General features: G+C 48.0%; 1 protein-coding gene across 4 annotated transcripts in view; it reads right to left on the bottom strand.

Moving 5' to 3' along the window:
* Positions 1-13,946, bottom strand: part of LOC142013473 (uncharacterized) — a 62,398-nt gene extending 48,452 nt beyond the window's left edge. For 2 of the 4 annotated variants that reach the window (XM_074994876.1, XM_074994875.1), the window contains exons 1-2: positions 13,898-13,944; positions 8,260-8,396 (exon numbers count right to left, since the gene is read on the bottom strand). The gene's annotated coding sequence lies outside the window, so the exon portion shown is untranslated. Of the gene's footprint in view, positions 1-8,096; positions 8,120-8,259; positions 8,397-13,897 lie in introns of those variants that run through there. The other 2 variants (XM_074994873.1, XM_074994874.1) reach the window with 2 other exon arrangements.
* Positions 13,947-14,314: the final 368 nt, after the last annotated feature.

Here is a 14,314-nt window from a genome sequence, read left to right as displayed (position 1 = left end):
GCAGAAATTGTTATCCTTCTTAAAGCAGGGTAAATTCAGCATATAGTTGTATTTTCTAAAGCCTTGTCTTAAAGGCAAAAGTTATGTGTTTTCTAATTACGTTGACTTACTTTGCATCTTTATTGTTATTTTCAACCTTGTTTAACTAACATGTTTGAAGTACTGTTAGCTAGTTGGATTTGGCATAGGCTTCACCTAGCTACAACAGAAAGAAAACAAATCTTCAAACCAGTCTGGCATCAACCAGTAGAGCAGGAGACATCTGGCCTCTTTCTAAAACATGCACAAAATTATCCAGATTGGAGTAATGAAATTGACAATCATGAGTCAGTATGCTGCCATCCCTGTCTGCTCAGTCATTTGTGTAACTGAAAACAGTGTGTAAAACAATCACCTCAAGAGTAAAATCAAATTTCTCTGGAATCTGAGTGGGCAGTGATTTCCATGGCTCCCATGTCATAGCTGAAATATGCATTCTAGGTGTTTCAGCACTAAACATTGCAGTAGGTTACTCGGGGCACGTGTACACTAAGCAGGTTTAATTAAGATGCACCACTACAGCTACATTAATTCAGTACTTTTTTTTTTTTTGCTTTTTTTTCTTCCTAGTGGAACATACCAGAACAGGGTTCCAGAAACCTTTTCCTGGCACCACCATTTTGGAAGCCATCTGGGTGGCTCTGAGCCACAAGTGGCTCTTACGGAACCATGTATGGCTCCCACTGCTGCTGCTGCTCACTCCTCTGGCTCCCTGCCTGCCACGCTGAAAGAGTAGGAATCAATTAATTGACTTAATGGCTGTAAATAAACTTCATGGGACCATGTGGGGTTGGAGACACAGGCTTTGGGTGGGAGTTAGTGTGCAGGAGGGGTCTCAGGACTGGGGCAGTGGGTTGAGGTGTGGGTTGCTCACCTAGAGCAATCTCCTTTTGGTGGCACAGGCCTTGGGGAGGGGTGGCTCTATAGGCTGCTCTTCATTTGTCAGCAGGCACTGTCCCCTGCAGCTCCCAGTGGCCCCCATCCCTAGCCAATTGTAGCTGCAGGGCAGAGTCTGCAGGTGAGGGAAGCATGTGGACAGAGCTCCTGTCAGTTGCAACTGCTGACCAGGGGGCAGAAGAACAGAGAACCACTTCCAGGCTCTAACCAGGAAGGGCTGGGATGCAGGGACTTTAGCCGCTGCAGCCCCAAGCAAATAGGCCCCATAAAAAGATTTGTACTTTTGGCATCCTGGAGGTCTTTTTGTGGGGCTCTGGGGTCCAGTCACTAACATCCCTTTCTTAATCCAGCTCTGGGTAAAGAGAACTAAAATATATTAAACTGCAAAAGTATACAGTTGGTTTCTGTGTGACTACACATCCTTATTTTTTCACCTCCTGAACGTCTCTATTAGAACAAGTCATTTTGCCACTATTGCAACATTAGAGAATTCACTAAGCCCACCCACATATGAGGAAGGAATTGGAGATTTCCATTGTCTCAAATTAACTTTTTTGGCGACTAAAATATTATTTGATCCATTTCTTAATGTTAACTGGTATTCTGACCTCATCTCTAAAATACACAAGCCTGGAGAAGGAAAGAGAGCAACAGTTAAAGTTTGAGAGAGCGCTGAATATGGTGTTCCAGAACACATACTTTTTTAAATAGGTATAGAGAAGGGGTGAAAGGCTGACTGGTGACTGATTTCATTTCCAGCATTCACAGTGCATTGCCAATCTAACTAAAAGTAAATGTTCTGGAGTCCAGTAGCATCTGTTCAATATCTTGTTGTGGAAGAACTGCAGTGATAAAGAACCTGAAATATATTTCATGTTATGATGTGTGGCAAGCCTACAGCCTGCAAGCCATATCCAGTCCCTGGCTTACTTTGATCAGGCATGTGGGGAGGCCTGTAGCTTCCCTCATCACCCAGCAAGTCCCCCAGACTTGGTATCCCCACAGGGCAAAGAATAATACAAGATGTCCCATTCTTTATAGGACTTTTCTCTACGCAGCTCTATGCATTCTGCCCTGTCAGTTCTTAAACAGTCACTCAGCATCAAAAATAGTCCTTCTGCCACATATGTTTATACACACACACACTTCATAGAGCTGGAAAGGACTTTGGGAGGTCATTAAGTCCAGTCCCCTGCCCTCTTGGCAGGACCAAGCTCTATTGCTGGCAGATTTTTTTTTTAAATCTATTTGCCCCAGACCGCTAAATGGCATCCTCAAAGATTGAGCTCAGAATCCTGGGGTTAGCAGGCCAATACTCAAACCACTGAGCTATCCCTCCCCTAGGTGAATGTTGCTCTGGCAAAACAAAAAAAGCAATCCTGTAGCACTGAAAAGACTAACAAAATGATTTATTAGGTGATGAGCTTTCATGGGACAGACTCACTTCTTCAGATCTGGAGGATGACTGGTAACTGAGAGAAAAAAATGATCAAAAAAAAAGAGAGGAAAATACCTGACCAATCAACTAGAAAGGAGGGAAGGAAGGCAGGCAGAGGGAGGGGAAGTCCTCTGCAAGCATCTGTTAAGTGGGATGCCTGCCAACACTGCACATATCAAAGCTGGGAAAACTGTCCTTGTAATGGGCAAGATAAGTGAGATCTTTGTTGAATTTATGGTGATCGGTATCAAACATGAAAATAAATTGCAATTCAGGTGTCTCCCTTTTAAAGCTGGTGTTAAAATCTCTTTGTTTTAAAACACACACCATTAGGTTGTCAGTATTGTGTCCTGCTAGACGAAATGCTCACTTACTGGTTTATGTGTATTCAGATTCCAAAAGTCCGATTTGTGTCCATTCATTATGGCCATGTCTAGACTTAAAAAAAAGACTTTGAATGGCCATGCTAATGGCCAAATCAAAGAATACTAATGAGGTGCTGAAATGAATATTCAGCGCCTCAATAGCATGCTGCCAGCCGCAGCATTTTGAGAGTGCAGTGGTTCGCTCACCCTCGTCTACATGAGGGTCCTTTTCGAAAGGACCCTGCCAACATCAAAATCCCCTTATTCCTATTGGCTGATAGTTCTTTGAAGTGCCGCAGCCAGCAGCATGCTATTGAGGCGCTAAATATTCATTTCAGTGCCTCATTGGTATTCTTCGATTTGGCTATTAGCATGGCCATTTCAAAGTTTTTTGTAAGTGTAGATGTAGCCTCTTTGTTGAAATGATTGTCCAGTTTGTGCAATGTTCATGGCAGAGGGGCATTGCTCACATATATCACATTATTGTTCTTATGGTTATCTGCTATCAGGATGCTGACAACCCCACCTGGGTGTTGTCGTTAGGTGAAAAGTCATTATCAGTTCTCTGTCAAGGGGTGTGTAGTGAGCCGCTGTGGCCTCCCGCCGACTCAGAGGCAGAGGAGGCTGCGCAGAAGCCCTGGTGGGCGGGCCCAGAGCCAGAACCCCAGTGGCCCACCCCTCAGAGGGCGGGGACTAGAGCCAGAAGGGCCAAGGGCAGAGTGCGGGACCCATTAAAGCCTGGGCCTCCAGGCAGGGAGGGAGTGCCTTTGCGGACTCCCAGACGCCAGGGGCCCATGATATCCCCGCTGCTGGCCACTTGGGCCAAGAGAAGACATTAGCCCGGATACTTTCCCGGTTCTTTTGGCCAGGGGTCCACCAGGAGGTCAAGAACTATTGCAGTTCCTGCCCCGCGTGGCAGCTTGCTGCCCCCCCACGGATCCCTAATGCCCTGTTAATCCCAATGCCAGTTGTGGGGACCCCGTTTGAGCGGGTGGCCATGGATCTGGTGGGCCCACTCCCTAAGAGCGTGGTGGGGTATCAGTTCGTGCTGGTCCTCGTAGACTATGCCACCCGTTTCCCAGAAGCCATTCTGCTATGCAATATTACAGCCCGCACCATCGCTGGAGAGTTAATGAAGATCTTCGCCTGAGTGGGGCTGCCACGGGAGCTTCTCACAGACCAAGGGACCAATTTTACGTCCCGCCTGATGAAACAGGTCTGTACGCTCCTGGGGATTAAACAGCTACATACATCTGTATACCACCCCCACACAGACGGCCTGATAGAGCGGTTCAATCATACCCTGAAAGACATGATGCAGAAGTTTCCCCTGGAGGACCTGCGCCAATGGGACCAGCTACTACCCACCTTGCTCTTAGCCATCTGGGAGGTCCCCCAGTCTTCCACGCATTTCTCCCCATTTGAATTAATATACGGTCACCGCCCACGGGGAGTGCTCGACCTCATGGGGGAGGTTTGGGAGCAAACCGCGTCCCCCTCAAAGGGGCTACTAGACTACGTCTTCCAGCTTCAGAAGCGCCTGGAACAAGTGGGGGCCCTCGCTGAGGAAAACCTGAAAGCTGCACAGGCGTCCCAAGCCCGCACATACAATCGGGAGGCGCGGAGCCGCAGTTTCGAGCCAGGTGATCGGGTCTTAGTCCTGCTACCCTCCAGTGAATCGAAGTTACTGGCTAGGTGGCAGGGACCGTATGAGATTATTCGAGCCGTGGGCCCCGTTACCTATGAAGTTCATCAACCAGACCGCCGAAGGAAAACGCAGTAATACCACGTCAACCTCTTAAAACCGTGGCAAAACCGGGAGGGCTTCGTGATACATCCCTACCCCCCCCGACCCCAAATTGGGACCCCAGGTGCCCCGCGGGGAGGAACCTGCACAACCAGCCCTTGGGCCCACGCTGACAGGAGAACAACGTAAACAGGCCCAGTACCTCCTCCAAGCATTCCAGAATAACTTTACTGCCCTCCCCAGACACTCCTCCCTGGTCTGCCATGTTATCTGTACAGAGCCTGGGAAGGTGGTTCGTGACGCCACGCACCCACTACCCTTCCGGATGCGGGAAGTAGTGGAAGAGGAGGTACAGGCAATGCTGGCCCTTGAAGTAATCGAACCATCCCAAAGTGAGTGGCGCAGTCCCATAGTGCTAGTGCCTAAGCCCGACGGCACTCGGAGGTTGTGCATTGACTTTAGACGAGTGAATGCCATCTCCAAATTTGATGTCTATCCAATGCCACGGGTTGACGAACTGTTGGAACGTCTGGGAGTGGCCCATTATTTCAGCACCCTCGACCTCAGTAAAGGATACTGGCAGATCTCCTTAGCGCCTTCTTCGCGGGAGAAGACGGCCTTTGCCACTCCGTCAGGACTGTACCAGTTTACCCGAATGCCATTTGGCCTCCATGGCGCGCCGGCAACCTTCCCGTGGCTTATGGACCGTCTACTCCAGCCCCATCGGGATTACGCCGTGGCCTACCTTGATGACATTGTGGTATATAGTCGCCACTGGGAGGAACACCTGGACCGGGTGGCCGCGGTCTTTAGGTCGCTGAGGGTAGCTGGCCTGACTATGAACCCAAAGAAATGCTGCATTGGGTGGCAAGAGACAACCTATCTCGGGTACACTATAGGAGGGGGCCAGGTAAAGCCCATCGTGGACAAGGTGCACGCCCTGGCGGCCTGTCCTCCCCCCAATACCAAACGACAGGTACGACGGTTCTTGGGACTGGCGGGCTACTATCGACATTTTATCCCGCAGTTTGCCTCAATTGCCACCCCCCTGACGCAGCTATTGACAAAGGCCCAGCCACAAAGGGTGGTATGGACAGCGGCTACGGAGAAGGCATTCCAGACTTTGAAACATTGCCTAACGCAGGAACTCGTCCTCTACAGCCCCAACTTTTCCCACCCATTCATCCTGCAAACTGATGCCTCGGGGGTAGGCCTAGGGGCCGTCCTATCCCAGGAGATTAACGGAGAAGATCATCCGGTAGTCTATATTAGCCGAAAACTTTTCCCAAAGGAACAACGCTACGCAGTAATAGAAAGGGAGGCCCTGGCTGTGAAGTGGGCCTGTGACGCCCTTAGATACTGTCTGTTGGGAGCCCCCTTCACCCTAGTCACGGACCATGCTCCTTTACAGTGGCTGTCCTGGATGAAAGACAACAACGCCTGAATCATGTGCTGGTATTTAGCGTTACAGCCCTACGCCTTCGATGTACGTCATCGGGCAGGTAAGGACCATACAAATGCTGACTTCCTTTCCCACCTGGGGGAGATGGAGGAGTCCACCCCCATGGCACGGGAAATGGACTTGGGTGGGGGGGAGTGTAGTGAGCCGCTGTGGCCTCCTGCTGACTCAGAGGCAGAGGAGGCTGTGCAGAAGCCCTGGTGGGCGGGCCCAGAGCCAGAACCCCAGTGGCCCACCCCTCAGAGGGCGGGGCCTTAGAGCCAGAAGGTCCAAGGGCAGAGTGTGGGACCCATTAAAGCCTGGGCCTCCAGGCAGGGAGGGAGTGCCTTCGCGGACTCCCAGATGCCAGGAGCAGAGAACTCACTGCCGCCTGGCTGGTCGGGAGGAGCAAGCCCCCAGCGGCCCAGACTAGCCCGGACAGCCACAGATCCGGATTCCCCAGGGGACCTATCCAGACTTCCCAGATCTTTCAGGACCCTCATGCCGGTGGAGGACCCCCTCCTCGGAGGAAACCCCAGGCCCAGCCAGCCAGATGGGGGCTAACAACCACGAGGCCCCAGGAGCGGCCTTCCCCGGAGCTCCAGCGGACCCCTGCAGCCCCCAGGCCCAGGATCACCTCGAACCCACCGTGCTACCACCTCTGGACTACCCCAATGATGTGGAGATGACCGACTGGCCGGAGCCCCCAAAGGTAGACGATTTGGAGGAAGCCGACCCTGCGGGACCCCTGACCAGATGGACTGGGACCTTCCCCTGACGGAGGTGGAGGTAGGAAGTGGCCCGGGGAACGCTGCACCAGAACCCATGGCGGTGTGTTGCGGCCTGGATCCCCACCGCCGTGGTCGCGTGTAAGCGACCCACAGGGCCCCGGGCTGGGTTGCAGCGGTGTGGGAGGGCCTGCGACCCCCTACCCCCTTCCTTCACAGGGTAAGCCCTTGCTGGGCTTGTTCCCCAAACCCTTGTGCTGCTGCCCCGCCCCAAACTGAGGGCTGGGCTTGGCTGGTACTATAAACTGTGAACTGCTGCCCACCCTGGACTGAGGGCTGAGCCGGGCTTGTACTATAAACTGTGAACTGCTGCCCGCCCTGAAGTAAGGGCTGGGCCTGTGTTGTAACCCTTTTTGTTGCTGTGCCGCCCTGAGCCAAGGGCTGGGCCTACCAGGACCGCCGGTGTGGCTGCGGTCCCCTCCGGAGCTACAGGCACTGCCCTAGCACCGGACGCCTACAGGGTGCTTGCCACTAGCTTCAGGGTTCATCAATCTACCCTGGTCCTGTCTTCATTTTTAATGGGCTTAGCTTAGTTGATAATTATTTGGTGCCCCTGAGAATCCGGCCCCTCCGCTGGCCACCTGCGTATGCAGTGACCTTCACACTTACCTCTCTATAAATATTCTCTCATTCACACAAACAATACACTTACATAATTGCAGTATGGAACAAAGATAATGTAACAACATAGTGTAACAAAGTTTCTTCGTAATACTAATATCACTATGTATTACAATTTAACATCAGAATACACTAACATTCTGCACTCTTTTTTCTGTGCCTGCCAACACCTAGTTAAGTAATTATCAGACTAAGTTTAGTAATAAATCTATATTGGTATCCAAAATACTGAAACTGCGTAATGGCATTACGAGCTCCCTCAAAGGAATGATCAGTTTCTGTTGTCTAGCCTGGGGTGCACAAAGTATGCGTGGCGTACGGGGGATGGAAGGGAGCTCATGGCGAGGCGTGAAATGTCATAAGGTGGGTGCAGCACGATCGGCTGCTAGGTCTCAGGCTCACCCATATAATGAATATGTTGAAATATGTTACTGGTGTTATGTATGTGTAGTCACATTTATATACTGATTAATAATGTTTTTACATTCTACATATTTTCTTATATGAGCTAAAGGATTTTTTGCCATATGAACATTGTTGGCAGGGGAAACGTTATTATATTCTGATCTCATAGAGACATTGTTTTGTAAATGAATGCTTATTGATGTTCCCATAAGGTTCAATATTGAATTTAGCATTGTTAGTGAATCCTCCTTAATTTTCAGTATTGTTTTGTTAATGAGATCCTGTTCACGTTCTATACGACCGCATAACTCTACCTTCCTGTAATTTACTTTTTGTTAATAATCTATTGATACTTTACCTCTTGCTCAATAGGGAATTACCAGAGCGGAATGTCATATGAGCAGTAGGAATTCAGTTTGAGCTGGAGGAATGGATAAAGGGAGTATGAGAAACTCTACCCTGGTTTGTTGGGGGCGGGGGGTGAACAAAGGAGGAGAGAGGTATAAGTAAGTATTGCTCACTTCTTGTTGCAAGGTGCAGGCTTTGAGGAGAGATCCCCCTGCACCTTACTTGGCATGCCAAATAAAGATTCTTCTTCCACTCTCGGTGTGTTATTGGGCCAGTGTTGCACACCACGCACGAACTGCCACTGTGCCACCTTAAGGAGGAGGCAACAACATAATTAAAATTTCTGTTGGTTTGGATTACATTAGACAGGTTAGGATGGCCCCACTAGTTGCAAGGATGAAAAATGGTGCCCAACATGAAATGTTTGCTCACCACTGGTCTAGCCTAAGCAGAACAACTGTAATAGTAACAGAGAAGGAGCCGTGCTAGTCTATACACTATCAAAACAAAAAGCAGTCAAGTAGCACTTTAAAGACTAGCAAAATAATTTATTAGGTGAGCTTTCGTGGGACAGACCCACTTCTTCAGACCATAACCAGACCAGAACAGACTCAATATTTAAGGCATAGAGAACCAAAAACAGTAATTAAGGAGGACAAATCAGAAAAAAAATGATCAAGGTGAGCAAATCAGAGAGTGGAGGGGTGGGGGAGGAAGGTCAAGAATTAGATTAAGCCAAGTATGCAGACGAGCCCCTGTAGTGACTCAGAAAGTTCACAACAACTTTAAAATGCTTGTTTAAACCATCTGTTTTCCCATAAACAAATCTGTTGTTCCTTCTTGAACCATTAGGTTTTTTTCCCTACAAAACCTCCCTCTCTTGCCTAGCTATAGTGTTCTGATGCCTGGATCTAAACTCTGCATCAGTTCCATTGGGACTTCCTCTTCTCCATATTGATTGTGCTGGGGAGCTCTGGTCTGCTTGTCTCCAACACTGGAATCCAGCTACCATCACCATTTGAGAACAACACAAAGTCTTGTGGCACCTTATAGACTAACAGATATTAGATATTAGTCTATAAGGTGCCACAAGACTTTGTGTTGTTCTTGAAGCTACAGACTAACACAGCTACCTCTCTGATACTCATCACCATTTGAGAACCCTGATCAGTTCAAGTTTCATGGGGTGGTGAGCAGTATTCACTCTAATTTTTGACATCAATGGGTGGAATAAATGTTGTTGTGTGCACCAAGGCATGTGTGGATGTGCACCACCAATAAAAGCACTTGCTGCCGGCTGTCAGTGGATGTGATGCTCTGGTAATCAGCTGAATCACTTGAATCTCTCCTGGGCAGCCACACAAGAGCCCAATTGACAGGGAACGCTGGTGGTAAGATCTCTCTCTCCCCACCTCCCTCTCTCTGTATATCCTCCTTATGTGATCAGTTGTGGTTTGCTAGCCCTAACATTGGTAATTAGATTTAAGTTACAATACTAAATCTAACTATTTTGTTTGTTTGACTCCCCTTGTATGACTACTGCCTGAAAATAAAAAACTTTCATGTTTAAGCTGGTTGCTTTTCTCTCCCTTCATCTCCCTCCTCCCCTCTCCCCCATCCTTTTGGGAATGTTGTTTTGCCTTCCCCCTTCTCCACAACAATACTTCCTGTACCTAAGCTAAAAATCTCTGTAGTGCTCAAAAAGACTGTGGGGTTTGCTCATCAAGTGGGCACTAGCAGAGCAGTTGTGGTGTGAAAGTGGGGCTCGGAAGGTGTTGAATCTGGGGCATTGGACAGTTGCAGCTTAATGTGCTGTTTAAATGCAATCCACTGAGTCACACCTTGGCACAGCCTACTGAATCCAAGGACTTATAAGGGGTCAGCTTGTGAATTTTGATCAACCAGTCCTCTCAGAAGTGTTCCAGTAGCAAGTGTGAGTGCATTTGTATTGTCTGATTCATCAGCAGTATACATCAAGAGAGGAGAAAAAACAAGTCAGATCAGTCATGGGGAAATGTGGCCCATTGTCAGATTCTAATGTGGAGGTGCGACCTTCCAGCACAGAGAAACTGCTTTTGTAAGGGGCCAACCACTCCCAGTCTCTGTTTAATCCTTGATTGATGGAGTCAAATTTGCAAATGAATAGCAGCTCAGAGAGTTCTCTCTCCATTTTATGTTTGGAATTTTTTTGTTGTAGGACTGCTACTTTTAAATCTGTTACTGTGGGTTCAGGGAGATTGAAATGTTCTCCTGCAGGTTTGTGTATGTTGCCCTTCCTGATGTCTGATTAATGTCCATTTTTTCTTTTATGTAGAGACTGTCCAGTTTGCCCAATGTAAATTGCAGTGGGGCATTGCTGGCACATGATGGCATATATTGGAGCCCCTGATGGTATGGTTGATGTTAGGTCCTGTGATATCGCTGGTGTAGATATGTGAGCAGAGTTGGCAGTGAGGTTTGCAGGGATTGGTTCCAGGTTTAGAGTTACTTTGTTGTGGTCTATAATTGCTGGTTCACCCCCGTTAAACCCCCCGCCGGCTTGAGCCCCCAACTCCCCCGCCCCAGCGGCCCCAGCTCACACCCCGCCCCGCGCCCTGGCTCACCTGCCCCAGAGGGGGCTCCAGCCGCACACCCGGGGCTCCCCTCCAGCCCCTGCGGACTCGGCTCCAACCCCCAAGCCCCGTGCGGCCCCAGCTCACCCCTCCCCCCCGGCGCAGCTCGCTCAGCGCGCACGGGGCTCCAACCCCCCAGCCCTGTTTAACCCCTCCCCAGCCGGCTCAACCCCCCGCGTGGAGCTCTGGTTCCCAGCCCCCCGGCACGCTGCGCGAGGCTCCACCCCCTTCACTCAACCCCCCCACCCCGGTGCACCCCCCGGTCAACCACTCCCCCGCCCGGCTCAACCCCTCCGCGGCCCCAGCTCACACCCCCTGGCACATGCTGAGCTCCAGCTGAAGGAGGCTCTACCCACCCCCCTCCCAGGTAACCCCACAACCCCGATTCAAAGCGGTCACCCTCCCACCACAGGTCACCTCCCCCCCGCAGGCACATGGGAGGTCCTGCTTCAACCTGGGCTCGGGGCTCTCTGCGCTGCACGTGCGGGGCTCCAGCTCCAACCCCCCTACCGACCACATCCCCAGCCAGCCCCAACTCCCTTTTGGGGGACTCAATCCCCACCTCAATCCCCTGCTGCGCGGGTCCAAGCCCCAGCTCAGCTGCACCCTCCCACCATCACCCCCTGCAGCACCAACCCACCCTGGGCTTAATTCCCCTCCCCACTTCCAGGGCCCCAACCCATACCAGTTGATGGGGAATTTAAGGTATGTGAGGTTGCCTGCAGGGCAACCCTGTCACACCTCCAGGGGTTGCTATATTTCAAACTTTCACACAGGTATACAGTATTAGGCTGCAAGAACCAGGATCTGCAATCTTTCCTGGGAAGATTTGATTGTCATGCCTCCCATATATGAATGAAACAATGTTTCCTGCCACTAATGTTCACCCAAACTTCCAATTTATTAGACCTTTCAACAAAAATTATGCATTTGAATGATATTTGCATGGTATCTGACTTTCCATATTATCTCATTAACTAGTACTTATGACAAAATCTAATAAAATTACTCCTTAGTCATTAAGGCTATGTTTAGATTACAGGGATTTGTCAGCAGAAGTTTGCATCAGAAGATATCATCTGACAAAACTTTCATTGACAGATCATGGTCAGACTGCCAAGCAGATGGAAAGAGTGATCCATTCTGTTGGCAGAGAGCGGCTGAAGTACCCAGTCACTCTATCAGCAAAACAACCAACTGGTAGCACAGCAGACTGGGTTGCCCGGCATCCTGGAAGCCATTTCTGTTGGCAGAAGGACCCCCAGAACATTCCAGACCAGCTTTTGTGGCAGATCTTTGTTGAGAGGCATCATTCCTCATGGCGAGAGGGGTACAGCTGTCAACGAAAGTGCTGTAAGTTGACAGAATACCCTTGGGAATCTGGACACTTCATGGGTGTTGTTGACAAAAATGGCCATTTTCCCAACCAAACTCCCCAGTCTAGACATAGCCTAGGATACTGCAGTCACTTAAGCCAATTTAGCCTTGAGTAGTTCCAAAAGTTTTAATGCACTTGAAACTTAGTTTTGGAAACTCATTGTGACAGTGGCCCATATCATTCAGGGCTCAAAAAGTTTTGATACTTATATTTCCCAGCATCCCTAAGAAGGCAACATCTGACTTCATGGTGAGACCCTAGGATCCAAAGGTATTCCCTAAGAAGACAGTAAACCAACAACTAATTTTCTTAAATACATAATGAAGTAAACAGTCTCATTGGAAAGCTGAAAAAATCTACTTCTGATCACTGAAGGACTGTTATAAATCCATGCATTTTTGTTTAATTGATTTGTGAGCCCTGTTGAAATATATTTGCAGGCACTGAAAAGTTTTGTTGTCAAGCTTTAGCCTTTTGTTGGCCCTGTAGAATAAATAGTCAGGCCTTTTTTTCCAAAGAATGTTTTCATAGCTATAGCAAAAGACATTCTTGTTGACTGAGGGAAGGGCTTTAGAAGTGGACTTGCTTACACATGCCTTAAGATAGACTGACTTGCACCCTCTTCCCCACCACTACCACCACCAAAACTTCCCCTTGCTGTTATCAGCTTCTTTGCATTTTTCTGTTCCTGATCTCTTGCTCCTGACTTTTATTACTCCTTGTATCTATTTTGTCTCTCTTTTCCGGTCATATTTTTGGCTCTCTTTTGTCACGTTTTCCTTGTTATTTTGTTTCATGACAACTCCTCCTCCCTCTCCCCTCCACAGCAAGAGAGACCATGGAGTACATAAACACCTCCATAACCAGAAACTATATGCTGCATAAGGTAGGGGGTCTGAGTCCATGGTTTGCTCCACGATTGGTAAAAACAAACAGCAGTTTGTTTAAGAAGAGCTGAGTGTCAAGGGAGCAAAGAAGATTAACTTTGGCTCTTGAACGAAACAGAGCAGCAAATGATTTATTAGGTGATTTGGTTAGTCCTTAAAGTGCTACATGACTGCTGTTCTGTTTGGTTAGAATACAGACTAATATGGCTACCTCTCTGTTACTTTGGCTCTTGGAAGTGTTTGATCTCACAGCCAAATAAGTCTGAGCAGATACCATGGCTGATCTCAACAGGGGTCCCAAAAGAAGGTTAGAAGAATTTGCCTGATGCATTAGCCACATCTGCAGGAGTATGTCTACAGAGGGAGGAAAGATAGAATTATGCATCTCTCCTTATCCTCTCTTCTGTTTCTTTGTCCTGAGTTGCTGCTCCCGTTTCCTCTGACACACAAAATGCTACTATTTCTATTACAAGCTAACATATAATGCTGAATATTAAAGTGGAATTTAAGAGCCTTGGAACTCACTTCCAGTGCTGCACAATCCAAATATAATTTTAGACTGTATATAAACTCAAAAGTAAATTTGTAACTAAATGTATTCATGAGAAGAGGACAGGCACTTCATTTTCACTGAGGAACTCTTTATACTCAAGTTGTAAAGTCCTATTTGGCAAAGGTGATCAGTAACTCCTTTGGGTTTAATGTAAATCTATACATGCTAGTTAAATAAAAGATTCCATAGAACCTATGCCAACCTGAAGCCCAGTATTGAGCAACTGAATTATTTTGTAGTTAAATCCACAAGTTCAAAATAGGGAAGAGATTAAAACAAAATCATTCTAAGTGAATTGTAGAATAATTTTTACTCACTCATTCCTGACAAAACCTTTTTAAGTAAAGCCTTTGTAAAAATCTGTTATCTATTCTTGCTTACCTTATTGTGCTGACTAATGCCTTCACTGGAGTGATGTGGGTCAGAAATTGCTTGGTTACAGTGAATTTATTCACTGAAAATATGGCTGAGAGCCAGACTACCAAGAAAAAAAAGTTGGATGTCAAACCAGTTTTTCCTACAGTATGAAATCATGACTATGCTGCATCCATACACCCACAAAAATCCAACTATGTAGTCTTTGTCCAAGAGGACTCTATGGTGTTTGGAAATGGTCAAAGCAGGCAGATCATTTTTACATTCTAATTACACTAAATCTATCCAAATAGTGAAAGGAAGTATGTAGTGTTTTGCTAAAGCCAGACATTTTTATAAGAGGTCAAGTGTCTAGCTGCTGGAATTTAGACTTTATTATCCTCAGTGTGTTTTTCCCCCTGCTTATGGGAACAGTCAATTCTG

The sequence above is a fragment of the Carettochelys insculpta genome, chromosome 5, assembly GCF_033958435.1.
Source record: "Carettochelys insculpta isolate YL-2023 chromosome 5, ASM3395843v1, whole genome shotgun sequence".
Taxonomy (NCBI): Eukaryota; Metazoa; Chordata; order Testudines; family Carettochelyidae; genus Carettochelys; species Carettochelys insculpta.
The sequence above is the reverse complement of the archived record's forward strand: the minus strand, read 5'-3'. Positions and strand labels throughout refer to the sequence as shown.